The sequence below is a fragment of the Ranitomeya imitator genome, chromosome 1, assembly GCF_032444005.1.
Source record: "Ranitomeya imitator isolate aRanImi1 chromosome 1, aRanImi1.pri, whole genome shotgun sequence".
In the NCBI taxonomy this organism is placed as follows: domain Eukaryota; kingdom Metazoa; phylum Chordata; class Amphibia; order Anura; family Dendrobatidae; genus Ranitomeya; species Ranitomeya imitator.
The window spans coordinates 436,140,922-436,159,543 of NC_091282.1; the positions used below are offsets into that span (position 1 = coordinate 436,140,922).

An 18,622-nucleotide genomic window follows, 5' to 3' on the forward strand; every position below is an offset into this window, starting at 1 on the left:
GGACAGAGGGTCAAAGGAGCTGTGCATGTCCTCAGAGCTTCAGCTCCCAGAAAGAGACATTGAAAGGCAGAATTGTATTGCAGCAAGCGTGAAGGAAGTCGAAGCAAAGGAGAGGATACCAGAAGGGGACCAGCCCCGCTCAAGCTGTCTCCTTCTTAGGCGCAACATCCTGGTAGCCGGAAAACAGAGGGAGTAAGGACCTCTACGCCTTATTTCAGAGACCGACAGGACAGCTAACTGCAGGTTACCTGTCCGCACCTACACCCAGGTGGCACGGTGACACATACAGAGCCGGGTTATCTAAGAGACCCTATAAACAGGCTCAAGTCACCAGTCATACGGGTTTTGTCCTATCCTATATGGGGGACAGAGAGAGTGAAACACCACATCTGTGAGACCCTTATGTGAAGCCATAGGCAGTAAGGGACTACACCACTCCAGCACAACGGAAGGCTACTGATTTCCACCTGGACAAGGGGACTCTGAACTTGCCTCCAAACTGACCGAACTCTGCCTGCCCTGTGATCTGGTGCCCTGGACTGTGGATGCTGAAGTCTTCAGTAAAGGTAAACAGACTGCAACCTTGTGTCCTCGCTCTTCACTGTGCCTCACATCATCCACACATCGGAAAGCCCTGGGGACATACTTCACCTGTGGGAAGGTATACCATCTAGCTGCCATAACATCACACCAGCTGAACCCTTAACCCCTTAGTGACAGAGCCAATTTGGTACTTAATGACCAGGCCAATTTTTACAATTCTGACCACTGTCACTTTACGAGGTTGTAACTCTGGAACGCTTCAACGGATCCCGCTGATTCTGAGATTGTTTTTTCGTGACATATTGTACTTCATGTTAGTGGTAACATTTCTTTGATATTACTTGCGATTATTTATGAAAAAAACAGAAATATTGCGAAAATTTTTAAAATTTTGCAATTTTCAAACTTTGTATTTTTATGCCCTTAAATCAGAGAGATATGTCACGAAAAATAGTTAATAAATAACATTTCCCACATGTCTACTTTACATCAGCATAATTTTGGAAACAAAATTTTTTTTTGTTAGGGAGTTATAAGGGTTAAAAGTTGACCAGCAATTTCTCATTTTTACAACACCATTTTTTTTTAGGGACCACATCACATTTGAAGTCATTTTGAGGGGTCTATATGATAGAAAATAATGAAGTGTGACACCATTCTAAAAACTACACCCCTCAAGGTTCTCAAAACCACATTCAAGAAGTTTATTAACCCTTTACGTGCTTCACAGGAACTGAAACAATGTGGAAGGAAAAAATGAACATATAACTTTTTTTTCCAAACATCTTAATTCAGAACCATTTTTTTTATTTCCACAAGTGTAAAAACAGAAATGTAACCATAAATTTTGTTATGCAATTTCTCCTGAATACGCCAATACCCCATATGTGGGGGTAAACAACTTTTTGGGCGCACCGCAGAACTTAGAAGTGAAGGAGCGCCGTTTGACTTTTTCAATGCAGAATTGGCTGGAATTGAGATCGGACGCCATGTCACGTTTAGAGAGCCCCTGATGTGCCTAAACAGTGGAAACTCCCCACAAGTGACACCATTTTGGAAACTAGACCCCTTAAGGAACTTATCTAGATGTGTGGTGAGCACTTTGAACCCCCAAGTGCTTCACAGAAGTTTATAACGTAGAGCCGTGAAAATAAAAAATCGCTTTTGTTTACACAAAAATGATCTTTTCGCCCACAAATTCTTATTTTCACAAGGGTAACAGGAGAAATTAGACCACAAAAGTTGTTGTGCGATTTCTCCTGAATACGTCGATACCCCATATGTGAGGGTAAACCACTGTTTGGGCGCACCGCAGAGCTTGGAAGTGAAGAAGCGCCGTTTTACTTTTTCAATGTTGAATTGGCTGGAATTGAGATTGGACGCCATGTCGCGTTTGGAGAGCCCCTGATGTGCCTAAACAGTGGAAACCCCCCACAAGTGACACCATTTTGGAAACTAGACCCCTTAAGGAACTTATCTAGATGTGTGGCGAGCACTTTGAACCCCCATGTGCTTCACAGAAGTTTATAACGTAGAGCCGTGAAAAAAAAAAATCGCATTTTTTCTACAAAAATGATCTTTTTGCCCACAAATTTTTATTTTCACAAGGGTAACAGGAGAAATTAGACTACAAAAGTTGTTGTGCAATTTCTCCTGAGTACGCTGATACCCAATATGTGGGGGTAAACCACTGTTTGGGCGCACCGCAGAGCTTAGAAGAGAAGGAGTGCCGTTTTACTTTTTCAATGTTGAATTGGCTGGAATTGAGATTGGACGCCATGTCGCGTTTGGAGAGCCCCTGATGTGCCTAAACAGTGGAAACCCCCCACAAGTGACACCATTTTGGAAACTAGACCCCTTAAGGAACTTATCTAGATGTGTGGCGAGCACTTTGAACCCCCATGTGCTTCACAGAAGTTTATAACGTAGAGCCGTGAAAAAAAAAAATTGCATTTTTTCTACAAAAATGATCTTTTTGCCCACAAATTTTTATTTTCACAAGGGTAACAGGAGAAATTAGACCACTAAAGTTGTTGTGCAATTTCTCCTGAGTACATCGATACCCAATATGTGGGGATAAACCACTGTTTGGGCGCACCGCAGAGCTTGGAAGAGAAAGAGTGCCGTTTTACTTTTTCAATGTAGAATTGGCTGGAATTGAGATCGGACGCCATGTCGCGTTTGGAGAGCCCCTGATGTGCCTAAACAGTAGAAATCCCCCACAAGTGACCCCATTTTGGAAACTAGACCCCCCATGGAACTTATCTAGATGTGTGGTGAGAACCTTGAATGCCCAAGTGCTTCACAGAAGTTTATAATGCAGAGCCGTGAAAATAAAAAATATTTTTTTTTCCAAAAAAAAGATTTTTTAGCCCCCAAGTTTTTATTTTCACTAGGGTAACAAGAGAAATTGGACCCCAAAAGTTGTTGTCCAATTTGTCCTGAGTATGCTGGTACCCCATATGTGGGGGTAAACCACTGTTTGGGCGCACGGCAGAGCTCGGAAGGAAGGAGCGCCGTTTTGGAATGCAGACTTTGATAGAATGGTCTGCGGGTATTATGTTGCGTTTGCAGAGCCCCTGATGTACCTAACCAGTAGAAACCCTCCACAAGTGACCCCATTTTGGAAACTAGACCCCCCAAGGAACTTATCTAGATGTGTGGTGAGAACTTTGAATGCCCAAGTGCTTCACAGAAGTTTCGAATGCAGAGTCGTGAAAATAAAAAATATTTTTTTTTCACAAAAAAGATATTGTAGCCCCCAAGTTTTTATTTTCACAAGGGTAACAAGAGAAATTGGACCCCAGAAGTTGTTGTCCAATTTATCCCGAGTACGCTGATGCCCCATATGTGGGGGTAAACCACTGTTTGGGCGCACGGCAGAGCTCGGAAGGGAAGGAGCGCCTTTTTGGAATGCAGACTTTGATAGAATGGTCTGTGGGCATTATGTTGCGATTGCAGAGCCCCTGATGTACCTAAACTGTAGTAACCCCCCACAAGTGACCCCATTTTGGAAACTAGACCCCCCAAGGAACTTATCTAGATGTGTGGTGAGAACTTTAAATGCCCAATTGCTTCACAGAAGTTTAGAATGCAGAGTCGTGAAAATAAAAAATATTTTTTTTTTCACAAAAAAGATTTTGTAGCCCCCAAGTTTTTATTTTCACAAGGGTAACAAGAGAAATTGGACCCCAGAAGTTGTTGTCCAATTTATCCCGAGTACGCTGATGCCCCATATGTGGGGGTAACCCACTGTTTGGGCGCACGGCAGAGCTCAGAAGGGAGGGAGCACCATTTGACTTTTTGAGCGCAAAATTGGCTGTCGTGTTTGGAGACCCCCTGATGTACCTAAACAGTGGAAACCTCCCAATTCTAGCTCCAACCCTAACCCCAACACACCCCTAACCCTAATCCCAACCTGATCCATAATCCTAATCACTAACCCTAACCATAATCACAACCCTTACCCCAAAACAACCCTAATGTCAACCCTAACCATAACCCTAATCAAAACCCTAAATCCAACACACCCCTAATCCTAATCTCAACCCTAACCTCAAACCTAACCCTAATCCCAATACACCCCTAATCACAACCCTAACCTTAACCCTAATCCCAAACCTAACCCTAATCCCAAGCGTAACCCTAATGCCAATCCTAACCCTAATACCAACCCTAATCCAAACCCTAACCCTAATCCCAGCTCTAACCCTAACTTTAGCCCCAACCCTAGCCCTAACTTTAGCCCCAACCCTAACCCTAGCCCTAAGGCTACTTTCACACTTGCGTCGTTTGGCATTCCGTCGCAATCCGTCGTTTTGGACAAGAAACGGATCCTGCAAATGTGCCCGCAGGATGCGTTTTTTGCCCATAGACTTGTATTGCCGACGGATCGTGACGGATGGCCACACGTCGCGTCCGTCGTGCACTGGATCAGTTGTGTTTTGGCGGAGCGTCGGCACAAAAAAACGTTCAATGAAACGTTTTTTTGTACGTCGCATCCGCCATTTCTGACCGCGCATGCGTGGCCGTAACTCCGCCCCCTCCTCCCCAGGACATAGATTGGGCAGCGGATGCGTTGAAAAACTACAGCTGCTGCCCACGTTGTGCACAATTTTCACAACGTGCGTCGGTATGTCGGGCCGACGCATTGCGACGGCCCCGTACCGACATAAGTGTGAAAGAAGCCTAACCCTAAATTTAGCCCCAACCCTAACCCTAAATTTAGCCCCAACCCTAAATTTAGCCCCAACCCTAGCCCTAACCCTAGCCCTAACCCTAGCCCTAACCCTAGCCCTAACCCTACCCCTAGCCCTAGCCCTAACCCTAGCCCTACCCCTACCCCTAACCCTACCCCTAACCCTAACCCTACCCCTAACCCTACCCCTAACCCTACCCCTAACCCTAACCCTACCCCTAACCCTAACCCTACCCCTAACCCTACCCCTAACCCTACCCCTAACCCTAACCCTACCCCTAACCCTAACCCTAATTTTAGCCCCAACTGCTGTTCTCCTGCCGGCCGGCAGATGGAGACAGATGGCGGGCGCACTGGGCATGCGTCCGCCATGTTCTTCTGCCGGCGGCCAGGAGGAGCAGCAAGAGGATCCAGGGACCTAGGTGAGTATGCTAGGGTCCCCGAATCCCCCTATTTCTCTGTCCTCTGATGTGCGTCGATCACATCAGAGGACAGAGAATTACACTTTACTTTTTTTTTTTTTTTTGCGGTCGCCGGTAAAAAGTTAATTACCGGCGATCGCAAAACAGGGGTCGGTAATACCGACCCCGATCATGCTCTTTGGGGTCTCGGCTACCCCCGGCAGCCGAGACCCCAAAGATTCTCCCGGTGCCGGCCGGCGGGCGCACTGCGCATGGGCCCGCCATTTTGAAGATGGCTGCGCCCACCGGGAGACACGAGGAGCATCGGGGGAGCTAGGTGAGTATTGGGGGGCCACCTGGGACCCCTTTTCTCTGTCCTCCGATGTGCGATCACATCGGAGGACAGAGAAATTAAAAAGAGATCGCTTTTTTTTTTTTTTTTTTTTTTGCGATCGCCGGTAAACGGTTAATTACCGGCGATCGCAAATGCGGGGAGGGTTAAAAAAACCCCGAATCATGTTCTCTGGGGTCTCGGCTACCCTCGGCAGCCGAGACCCCTGAGAAAATCGGCCTCTGGGGGGCGCTATGGACTTTTTCCACAGCGCCGTTAATTAACGGCGCTGTGGTTTAAGTACCCTTAGCGGCCGCCGTTAAAAGGCGTATCGGCGGTCGCTAAGGGGTTAAAGCAGCGTTGGTCACCCTGACCGAATACCACAGGTGGCGTCACGAACATAAACTCTATCCCTTTAAAGACCTTTCCCTTTTTACATGGGTGCCCAGGGCCACGGACCGGGTCACAGCCATTGTGATATCCCCCTGTGAACCGCAGGACCTGGTACCGAGTACCCCTAGCCCGTGGGGCGATTCAGCTGCGGCTGTAACTGCACGCTATAAGAGAAATTAATATTCGCAGCCAGCGCAATGAATATTCATTTCTCTTTAGCAGCGGGCACAGTTACAACCACAGCCGCCAGCTCCTGCCTCTGTGACCTGCTGCTCTGCCGTTCCCCCTCCCCCGACGTCTTTCAGGGACAATGAGTCCTGTATAAGCCGAGGGGGGCATTTTCAGCATAAAAAAGTGCTGAAAAACTTGGCTTATGCACAAGTATATATGGTAATAAATTGGGTTCAGTAGTTCAGTGCAGGATGTGCTGTAATGTATTTCATAATAATTTGGAAAACTTATGAAATGTCCTATAAATGACTGTTCTGTTCCTGTTATAAGGATCTTGGCTTTTAGATGAGATTAATCTGTGCTGCATTTTATGTTCATGCTCAGTAGTGAGGCCATGCTGTTGGGTTGGAGTCATGGAGTCAGGGAAACTGAGGAGTTGAAGTCAGAGGATTACGTCCCTGAGTAGCATTCAACCAAATATAAATACAATATCAGATACTGTAAATCACTTTCTATGGATAATAATAGTAGCTGTTTATACTTAATGGCTGAGACACTAACAATTGTTTGCTTTGATGCCAAAAAAATCTGACTTGTATTTAATAGAATGTGATAAGGAGACAATGGATTTAGACTGAACCCAAAAATCTCTTGCTTGAGTAATGGTCTACTGGATCAACATAATTAGTCTTAGGCCTCTTTCACACTTCTGTCTTTCAGCTCCCGTCACAATCCATCATTTTTTGAGAATGCAGGATCCTGCAAAAAAATTTGCAGGATCCTGCATTTTCCCATAGACTTGTATTAGGCTTCTTTCACACTAGCGTCGGAATCTCCCCGTCGCAATGCGTCGGGGAGAGATTCCGACGCTAGCGTTTAACGCTTTGCACAATGGGTGCAGCGGATGCATTTTTCCGGCGCATCCGCTGCCCCATTGTAAGGTGCGGGGAGGTGGGGGCGGAGTTCCGGCCGCGCATGCGCGGTCGGAAAAAGCGGTCCGTCGGGAGAAAAAAACGTTACATGTAGGGTTTTTTTTTCCCGACGGTCCGCCAAAGCACAACGCATTTGTCGCAAGACGGATGCGAAGTGTGCAAATCCGTCGCAAATGCGTCGCCAATAGAAGTCTATGGGGGAAAAACGCATCCTGCAAGCACTTTTGCAGGATGCGTTTTTTCTGCAAAACGACGCATTGTGACGGATTTACAAAAAACGCTAGTGTGAAAGTACCCTTAGTGACAGATTGTGACGGATGGCCATCCGTTTCATCCGTCTTTCACTGGATCCTGCATAAAAAAACAGTCCGTCGGGCAGAGAAAACGTTCAGAGGAACGTTTTTTCTGCACGTCGGAAAATCGGTCAGCGACGCATCCTGCACTGCCTGTCACTGGCTACAATAGTAGCCTATGGGCGCAGGATGCGTCACTACCTGTGAAAAGCAGGAATCCCGGGACAGCTCCCGCCTTTTCAAAGAGAGCATGCGTGGAAGAATTTCCCGTCAGGGAAATTCTCTCTCCCTCGCTCTCTTTCTCTTTTTACTATTGATACTGCCTATGCAATAGTAACAAGATATAATGTTAAAAATAATAAAAAAAATAAAAAATTGCAGTATTCTGCGATTTTTTATTTTTTTTAACCTGGTTTGTGTTGTGTATGCGTTTTCGCTGCGAAAACATATACACCATGGATGCACATAGCCTCGACCGGTCCGTCAGAAAGACGTACCCAGTGCACACGTTTTCCACAATCTGCACAAGATCCGTCATTTCAACGTCTTGACGGGTCCTGTGCTGATTTGGAAGACGGAAGTGTGAAAGCAGCCTTAAGGTACCTTCACACATAACGATATTGTTGCTTTTTGGGACGTAGCTACAATATCGTTAAGGAAATCGTTCTGTGTGATAGCGACCAATGATCAGGCCCCTGCTGGGAGATCGTTGGTCGCTGAGGAAAGTCCAGAACTTTATTTCGTCGCTGGACTCCCTGCAGACATCGCTGGATCAGCGTGTGTGACACCGATCCAGCGATGTCTTCACTGGTAACCAGGGTAAACATCGGGTTACTAAGCGCAGGGCCGCGCTTAGTAACCCGATGTTTACCCTGGTTACCGGCGTAAAAGTAAAAAAAACAAACACTACATACTTACCTACCGCTGTCTGTCCCCGGCGCTCAGCTTCTCTGCACTCCTCCTGCACTGGCTGTGAGCGTCGGTCAGCCGGAAAGCAGAGCGGTGACGTCACCGCTTTCCGGCCGCTGTGCTCACAGTCAGTGCAGGAGGAGTGCAGAGAAGCTGAGCGCCGGGGACAGACAGCGGTAGGTAAGTATGTAGTGTTTGTTTTTTTTACTTTTACATTGGTAACCAGGGTAAACATCGGGTTACTAAGCGCGGCCCTGCGCTTAGTAACCCGATGTTTACCCTGGTTACCCGGGGACCTCGGGATTGTTGGTCGCTGGAGAGCTGTCTGTGTGACAGCTCTCCAGCGACCAAACAGCGACGCTGCAGCGATCGACATCGTTGTCGGTATCGCCGCAGCGTCACTGAGTGTGAAGGTACCTTTAGTCCAAAGGAAACAGTCCCCTTAATCCTTGCCAGCCTTGCCAGCCTAAAAGGGATTGTTCTTTATACCAAATAGGGATATGTTTTATGTGATAAAATTATCCACAATATAATATTAATGAAAATACGACAATTAAGTATGCCATTTATCCATTCATAGACGTATGCTATATTGAGGGATGGGACATGCTGTCTTCAAACGCTATCAGTAATGAAACTGTGCATTGATTGTCTACATCTCAATGTCATGCCCTTGACATTTTTCAGCAAAAACTAGTAATATTCACGTTACTGATCCTCAGCCGCTCCTGTGTCGTTGCTTCCTGAGTCACCCCACCGGTCTTGGTATTCTGTTCTCTAGAGATAACATATTGACACACACAGGTCACCACTGCAGGCGATCACCATCTTTGCTATTTATGTCAGTGGTGTCAGATGTAGCCAGTTATTGGCCCATGTCAGAACTGAAACATAAAGGCTGTAGGCTCGAATACGGGACCGGCGGGGTACCATGGCACAAGATAGCAAGGGGATTAGTAAGGTATTGTTTTTTTGTCTTATTCCTAAAACTTATAAGCTTATTCTAAGCTTTTGGTAAACATATGAAAACTTTAATCTGTAATAATATAAGGTAGCCATAAACTGCACATTTTAGTGTAAAACATCAATCTTGACTTTTAAGATCAGGCTTAAATTGTTCAGCAGATATCAACTATACACTTCACATATGTCACATCAGTTATTCCACTGCTGCTTAAATTATCCAGACAGGAGGTCATCGCAGTTTATTGTATATCTACACATACTATTTGTCTACCAAGAAATGTCACCAGATCTTGCTATACAGGTTTTGCTGGGCAGAGCTTCCTAACACAATATACAGTTAGGGCTCAAAGTTTTGAGACCACGTCAGTGTTTTTAGAGCTTCTAGTCAAATGTTTCTATGATTACTGAATTACAATGATAAGAATTTAATAAATTTTTACACTTTTATTGAGAAATACATCAAATTTAAGCGCAAAAATTGTGATCAGTTCCATACACTGATTAGGATCTAAAAACTCAGAAGCAGCAGGATTTGTTAAAAAAAAATTGTCAGCAATAAAGGATGAAAATACCTCTTGTAACAGAATAATTCATTCATTATACTTTACCTACTGCTTTGAAGCTAGCATGTTTCCTGCCTGTCAAGTGACCATTTAATGTGGTGTATGGTATTTATCAGTAGAGGCCTAATAAATGGAATTCCCGGGTTTAATTGATAGGTAATGAATCTGTTGAGTACTAATTAAAGAATTTGTCTCAAAAAGACTATCCCTTTTTTTAAAGACAGATTCCTTGGAGATCATCTATGTCCAGCTCCTGGAAGCCTTTTCCGAAAGCAGCCATCTCAGGGGAATGCTGGTATAATCTTAATTTACCTCAATTAAGATCTCCGTACACATTATATAAAAGTTTGACAAACCCTTCAGTTTTGTGGAACCAGTTGATTCTGTGGTGTGTATGTAGATCTCTTGAGTCTTCCAGACAGATGTCAGGGGAGAAAAGGATTGATCAATGAAATTTACTCTCCAAATCCTTTGTCATGGAAGATAAGCACCTGCCACATCATTTCTGGCAGAGGCTTCTATTCCTCTCCTCATTTAGTAGAGAAGAACACTCAGCAAAGGTTTCAAGTGCATAGGGGAGTTGGAAGATGGTCGACAACTATCTTATGTGTGTTGTCCCATTTTATAAATGATACGCGTTTACAGTTGGATATAGATAATTTTCTGCAGGTCAGTTGCAGATTCAGCTAACTTTAGAGAGCATTGCTGGGATTTCTGTGGTGATCATTCAGATAAGAATAGCAGTAGATACCGCTAATATGTTCTGGATCTTGTGATGAACGAATTAACTCTCAGAACTTTGGACCAGTAGCCTGGTTAGTATACCATGGCCAATGGATGGCAACCCTGTTAACCATCACTTACTTGTCAGTGTTCTTGGCCCCTCTTGAAGAGCTAACATGGCGCAATGTCTAGCATGCATCATATCTTAACAATGATGCTGCGCCAGCCATTCAATCAAAAGAGGAGCTGGAGATGTCGACAGTTAGGAGATAGTATACGGTTCCAGTCTAGCTGTCATTGAATACTAACCTGGCTGATTCACCAAGGTCCTGAGAGTCGATTTGCTTTCTCCAGCTGGATCTGCAACTGATCTGCAGGTAAATATCCTATGTGAATGGTCAGTTGTTTTTGCATGCGAATACGGGTGAGTATTGAGCACCAAAAAGAGACCACAAAGAGACTCCTTTTACTGCCAATGGGACAGGTGTGTTGACATTGACATGATAGTGGCAATCATCCATTGAAACGGAATCAGTAAGTGTCTCTAATAAAAGCAGCTTCCATGTGAATTTCACCCATAGACAGAAATATGCAAATTGTCTCTTCAAAGAGGAAGAGGACTTGAACTTAAGTGCCATCTAATGGAAGTAGAAATCTCACAAGTCAATATCGACCTTTTAACAAGCCTTGCAACATGACTTAGCATAAAAGCCAAATGAGAATCCCAATTGCAAACATTGTGTTTCGGGGTATTGCCCCTCATCAGTGCAAAATATGAGATCTGATTTGGCAAGGTGAGAGACTAAGTAGAACCCAGAGACAGAGTAAGCTCAACTAAAAGTCTGTTGTAGAAATACAACTTTCCAACTTGGAAACCCTGTGTATGACCTTACCATAAGAGGTGTAGCATGGAAACAAACGAATACAACCGTATATGTGGACATCATATAGACAAAATGTTAACTACATTACTGCTATATAGACTTTACTTAAAAAAAACAAAGATATTTAGTACAGTTTGGCTGAATTGTGAGTCTCCATCGGCCAATAGCAAGGCAATCTTTGTAGTTGTGAAACTATTCTTTTAGACTAAACTTACAAATTAACATACAGGTAGGATTCAGCTCTAATCAAAAACATCCTCAGACAGATGGTATGAGTGCTCAGACAATATGGAGGCAATCACTTATCCTCAAATATATACCGTACTACTAGATGGTGGCCCGACTCTAACGTATCGGGTATTCTAGAATATGTATGTATATAGCAGACACATAGTATATAGCATGGGCCACGACATATTCTTGAATACCCGATGCCTTAATACAGGCCGCGCAGTATATAACAGTGGCCGTGCAGTATATAACACAGCGCAAACAGTATATAACACAGCCAACGCAGTATATAACATTGTCCACATAGTATATAACACTCGCCACGTAGTATATAGCAGCCATGCAGTATATAACGCAGCCCAAAAAGTATATAACACTGCCCACATAGTATATAACACTGCCCGCGTAGTATATAGCAGCCATGTAGTATATAACACAGCCCACACAGTATATAACACTGCCCACGTAGTATATAGCAGCCATGTAGTATATAATGCAGCCCACACAGTATATAACATTGCCCACACAGTATATAACACTGCCAACGTAGTATATAGCAGCTATATAGTATATAACGCAGCTCACTCAGTATATAACACTGCCCACATACTATATAACACTGCCCATGTAGTACATAGCAGCCATGTAGTATATAACGCAGCCCATGCAGTATGTAACACAGCCCACGTAGTATATAGCAATGTGGGCATTATATGCGTGGTTAAAAAAGACTTAAAATAAAAAATAAACATATACTCACCTTCCGAAGGTCCCTTGTAGTCCTGGCACCTGTGTGCGGTGCACGCGGCAGCTTCCGGTCCCAGGGTTGGTATGAGCGCAAGACCTGTGATGATGTCGCGGTCACATGACCGTGACGTCATGGAAGGTCCTTCTCGCATAGCATCCTTGGCAACGGAACCTGCCGCTTGCCCTGCCGAGGACAGCGCGCCACGTCAGAGGGTGAGAATAACCTTTTTTTTCATTATTATTAATATTTGTAACATTAGATCTTTTTACTATTGATGCTGCATACGCATCATCAATAGTAAAAAGTTGGTCACACAGGGTTAATAGCTGCGTTAGTGGTTTGTGCTACACCGTGGCATAACACGGTCCATTAATGCTGCCATTAACCCTGTGTGAGGGCTGACTGGAGGGGAGTATGGAGCGGGCACTGACTGCGGGGAGGAAGGAGCGGCCATTTTGCCGCCGGACTCTGCCCATCGCTGATTGGTCGTGGCAATGGTTGTGGGCGTTTTGCCACGACCAATCAGCGACTTGGATTTCCATGACAGACAGAGGCCGTGACCAATGAATATCCGTAACAGACAGACAGAAAGACAGACAGACGGAAGTGACCCTTAGAGAATTATATAGTAGATAGCAAGATGAAATAGATGTACAGGTAGGTTGCGTGACTGCATTGCTACTAGAATACACATAAAATTACAACTGCACTCTGAGCATGCTACGTTATATGTGAGCAATGAATATGTGGATTTTGAACTATGGTAACACTATATACTCTACATTACGTAATTGAAATACGTAGTGCACAGATTAACATATTGGATTTATAGGTTTGGCATAATGAAGGAAGGTTTTACACTTATACTCATGTATGTATCTTCTTACCTTTAGTTTCAAGGCTTACACTGTTCAGCGTCAGGTGAACAGACATAATAACCTTGCTAGCAACCTTTATCCCAGAAGGACAGCCAGAAGAAGGCAGCAAATCAGTCAACATACTTTATGTTCTACAGTAAAACTCTGGGTTTCGTAATCTAAAATGGCCTAGAAAGTTAAAAACAATAAGGGCTGTTCCTTCTATGCTAGTATGTATTGCTGTGAAGTGACATGTGTGCTCCTTCAAGCATAAATATCTCAAAGTCTGTAAAAACTTATTGCAAATGTATTGAAGAAAATTCCAAACCTTGAAATAAAGACATTATCTTAGTGTGTGCACTCTTAATGTACATATCACGAGGGGACATATCATTGGTGCAACAAGTGCAGCTGGACAGGAGCCCAAGTAGTAAGAGGGCCCACTTGTACCCAGGTATGGACTGGGGCTGAAATTCCGTCCTGGCATTTGAAATTACACAGGCCCATGTTGTCCCCGTCCCCATGAACCAGATGGGATATATTACTAATATTACCCTGTATGGAGGAAAGGAAGATTTTCTACAAGACCAATATTTCTAATGATTTCCATGGCCTGTTGGGGTAAGTGACGGAGTCAGCAACTTTGTGCTCCATCACAATTCTTAACAGTATGCGTATCTTAAGAATACCAATTCTGTTAACAACGTAGCAGACAAGGCAGCCCATGACCAGACAGGCCCTTCTGGCATTTGCCAGAATTGCCAGATGGCCAGTCCGGCCCTGCTTGTACCTCTAGAGCAGTTGGAATTATGTATTATCATGAGTTTTGGACTGCAAAGAGCCCATATATTGCACAGGGGTCCTCCTCTGTCTGAGTCTGCAACTGGTACATATGCATCTGAAATAACGTGAATACTCTGTGTATCTACAATGTGCTGTATTATTAGCCTTTATTTTACTATTTCAGAGCAAGCATGGGTAAATCAACTTATTGGGAAGCAGGTAAGGGAGCTATTGTGTACCCACATGGGTGCGATATGCAGAAGTACAAGGGTGCTTCCTAACCTTGAGGCCCACACAAACCACTGAGGTGCATCATTGAGGTTTATTATAGAAATCAATGTCATTTCTTCACATACTGTAGGCCATTGATAGAAAATATGATGCTACATTATAATTCCACTCTTATAAGGCCAGATTTTTATGACAAAACATTTCCAATTCAGCTTCAAGTGCAAGTCTCACTATACAGTACATCCGTCATTACAATGTGCTAAGAGTCGGTGTCTGTCGTGTGAAATAAACAAGACATCCAGACATTTTCTGCAGATTTAGATGCTGCTCACATAGTATTGTGGCATATATATTAGATCCTGCTGGAAGTCTGCACACCCATAGAGTAAAAGTCGATTCAGTCACACAATCTACTAAATCACACCTTCCGTACAGCAGAAAACGTCAAAGTCCAAGCACAATATACAGTAATTGTTAGCGCAAGGACAAACATCTTGTGCACAGTACACTGTGTGCCAAGGTAGGCAGGCAAAGGAGGTGGACCTGCAAAGGGGGGTGACGGAGAAGAGGAGACCACTGTGGGGGGTTTTAAGAGATGGATGAGGAATGAGATGAGAAGGTAAACAGGAAAGAGAAATTCAGCATTCATATGTCAAGGGTACACAAATGTAAAACGTGACATGTTTCCATGTATCTTCGATGGCGAACTCAGTCGAGGGGTTCAAGAGAGGCCTGGATGTCTTCCTGGAGCAGAACAATATTGTATCATACAATTATTAGGTTCTGTAGAAGGACGTAGATCTGGGTATTTATTATGATGGAATATAGGCTGAACTGGATGGACAAATGTCTTTTTTCGGCCTTACTAACTATGTTACTATGTTACTAATGTGATGTCACTAAGAAATGTAAACTGCCGTTTTCTAGATTAAGGACTAAATGAGTAACGCACTGGAATATAAACTTACATATGAAGTTAGGGCACACAGAGAATTAGTTATCCAAAGCTAAAGTATTGTATATGTATACACACACATACAGTCTATCTCTCTCTCTCTCTCTATCTATCTATTATCATTAATATTAATTCTAAGCGCTATTAATTCCAGGGTGCTGTACATATGAAAAAGGTGCAAACAGGGTTTACACCACATAACATACGTATAACAACATACAACATAAGGTAGCAAACAAATTGTGTCAGATTGGTAGAGATGAAGGTTGCAATGATAACCAGCACGACTACAAATGCTCTAAAAGGTGAAATTGTATGTTCATAGTGAAAATGACAGGAGCGGAGAGGGGAAGAAGAAGCCCACTATTAGCATATCACCAGGCAATAATGTGCCAAACTTGGCGCTCACCTTATTGATGATATGGTCCGCTAAGTGCTGGGATTCTGTCAACATATCAAATCCATGATCTGTCCTCCCTTCTGTCACATAAAACCAAAATGCGACAGTTTTCTGTGTGCAATAAGAGCCAGTCTCGGAGACGCGCAGTTCCTGCATGCAATGTGTTGTTCACTACATAATATGCCTACATTCGCAGTGACACTGAGCCGCCCCCGCCTGTCTGATGGCTCACACACATACACACATACACACATACAGAATTGCACTGCTACTCCAGCAGGCTCCTCCTGACTGGCCCAAGCCCCCTCCCTGCTTCACTGCTTCCTTCTATTGCATTGCATTCTCATACAGAAAGCCAGTGTACTGCAGACATACAGAGCCCATATTATACATTGTGTGCGGCTCACAAGGCCACAGGCCGATCCGCCAGCAGTGACTCACAGCTGCAAGCACTGCTGCATGGGAAAAGAACGACCTGTACATGTCTGTGGAGGGAACGCCGCATAATCTGGGTGCTTGCATGGGTTAATCCTAGAGCCCCATCCACAGTACTGGATGTTACTGAAACTCGGCGTATAATTGATAGCTAATAAATGGCATCCACCTAACTATACCCTCATTTCTTGATGTTCTTCCTGCAATGATAAAAGGCATCATGTTCAGAGCTAAAAGGCATGGCCCTACAGGACCGATTAAATGAATATAAGTAAAGAACACAGAAACAAATTGCAATGGATGAAAAATGGCCGTGAGTTTTATTTTGGGTAACATAAATTAAATAAATATTCCAACATTCAATAAATAATCCAATAAATAATCATTAAACTTTACCAAGCGACCAATCCGACCCAAGAAAAGGGGCGATTTTCCCTCAAATAAAAACTTACGACAGAAAGGAATTAACAGAGGGAGGGAGGGTGGGGAAAACTTTCTTCTCTTCACAGAAAAAACGTTGGTTCTAAGAGAAAATACCACAGTGCAGCTTTATATAGCATAAAAGCCCGCCATAAACAAAATGCACCAATCGCAGCCCGTAGAAACGGCGCCAAACAAACTAGCTGAGACTGGTTAACACAGCTTTCCAAGCATTGTCCATAAAAAGATTAACCATTTCTGCCCCTTCTGTGAGAAAATAAAAAGACCATTAGCCATTAACAGAATTAAGTTAAACTTAACGGCCCGTATAGCCATGAGACCCCCCTTTATCCCATTTCATTTGCGGGAAGGGGGGGGGGGCTGACATTATTATAAGGTGGGAACATACGGCGGTAATTGCAATTTACCACTTTACCTCATAGAAATGTGGACGGACCAATTCTTGGGAGAAAACCCATCAACGTGAGAAGAATTGATGCTGTTTTGTATGGAGGAATTGACTAAAATTCCTCCAGTCCGACGTGCAGGACTACTTAATAATTACTGGAAACTTTTAGATGCAGTTATTGCTGCACAAGAGGGATCATACAAGATACAGACAGCAGAGGTTCACATACTTTTGACACTCACAGACATGTGATATTGGACTATTTTATTATTAAGTGTAATATTTTTGACTGATTTGATTGATTTGGCTTTCTTTATCTATTTCTAGGACTTTTTAGGTTAAATTTCTGCAGGAATATGAAAAATATTTAGAATTGAGAGTCCTCAGTGGTTGATACCTTTTAATGGCTAACTGAAAAGATGGTAACAAATTGCAAGTTTTCCAGGCTACTTGGGTCTCTCTGAAGGGACCTGTGTAGTCTTGAAAGCTTGCAATTTGTTACCATCTTTTCAGTCAGCCATTAAAAGGTATCAACCACTGAGGACTCTCAATTTTAAATATTTTTCTATCTACTGGCTAACACAGTACCAAGATATATATCTTTCCTGCAGGAATATGAAAAATTCTGAAGAGTTTGCAAACTTTCCAGCACCGCTGTATGTTTTGGTAAAGCTGAGTGGCACATTAACAATGACTGATGTGTCCTCTGTGCTGTGCCTGGAACGTGAGCTGTAAAACTAAGCTTTATTGTATTCTCCCTCATGCACACTGCCTGACAGGATTTTTTTTTCTTGCCCGAGTCTTGCGCCCTCTAGTGTAAATTTGTGATCGCACAGCGAGTGGTTTGTGACACAGGATTTTTATAAGGGCTGCTTTTCATCTGTTAGTTTTATAATCCCAAAAAAAAACATAAATATAACTCAGTTAGGCTTTGGTAAATGAAGGAAAGGTGGCAAACAACAAACAATATGTATAATCTTTAATGACTTGATGTTCTGGACCAGAAAGATTATATATTTTCACTTTGGGGAGATGTGTGTTGGGAACAGATCAATAGGACATCATTATCTCTTTGTGGTGGTAACTTTTCAGATTTGGACACAGAAAATACATCAGCAAAACTTCTGAATTTATGAGGTAAACCATTGGGTAGTGCTCTAGAAATGTACATTTCTGCTGACACTCAGGGCTCCAGCACACAATATCACACTGCTGCCAGTCAATGACCGGGTTATGTTTGGCCGACCTTAGCTATGTGCAACCTGTGTGATTGCACAGGGCGCAGGCCTCCAGACTCCAGTTAGGAGTGCAATGCAATTTTTTCATACTTATTATTCACTCTTCTGATGACTTTCTATGAATCCGGCATTTTTCTTGCAGAGGGTGAGGCACTTCGAGGGAGCTAAAGTTTGATAGGCTGCAAGTGGAACGCCCAACCAGGGCGGTGGGGTACTCGGTACCGGGTACAGTCTTAAAGGGGATGTCACGGTGGCTGCGACACGGTTCGTGGCCCTGGGCGCCCAATTAAAGGGGAACGGTCTTTTAAGGGGAATTGTGAATAAAGTCTTTTTTCGTGACACCACCTGTGGTTCTCGGTCAGTAGGGACCAATGCCGCTTAAAGGGGTCCTCTGGGGTGATGGTATGGTGGCTGGATGGTGACGCTTCCCACAGGTGAAGCAGGGTCTCCAGGGCTCCCAAGGTGTGTGGCAAGGGTGTTGTATGCCGACGAATAAGTGGAGGACACAAGTGGTAAAGTCTTTACCAGATTTACTGGTGGTAGTGTTCCGCAATCCAGGGTACTAGGCATGGATGGTGATGTGGTGCGGCCGGTGTGAAGGCAAGGGT

General features: G+C 43.8%; 1 protein-coding gene across 1 annotated transcript in view; it reads right to left on the bottom strand.

Moving 5' to 3' along the window:
• Positions 1 to 15,937, bottom strand: part of PIP5K1B (phosphatidylinositol-4-phosphate 5-kinase type 1 beta) — a 200,382-nt gene extending 184,445 nt beyond the window's left edge. The window contains exon 1 of the mRNA XM_069763733.1: positions 15,522 to 15,937. The gene's annotated coding sequence lies outside the window, so the exon portion shown is untranslated. The remainder of the gene's footprint in view (positions 1 to 15,521) is intronic.
• Between the last annotated feature and the right edge of the window lie 2,685 nt (positions 15,938 to 18,622).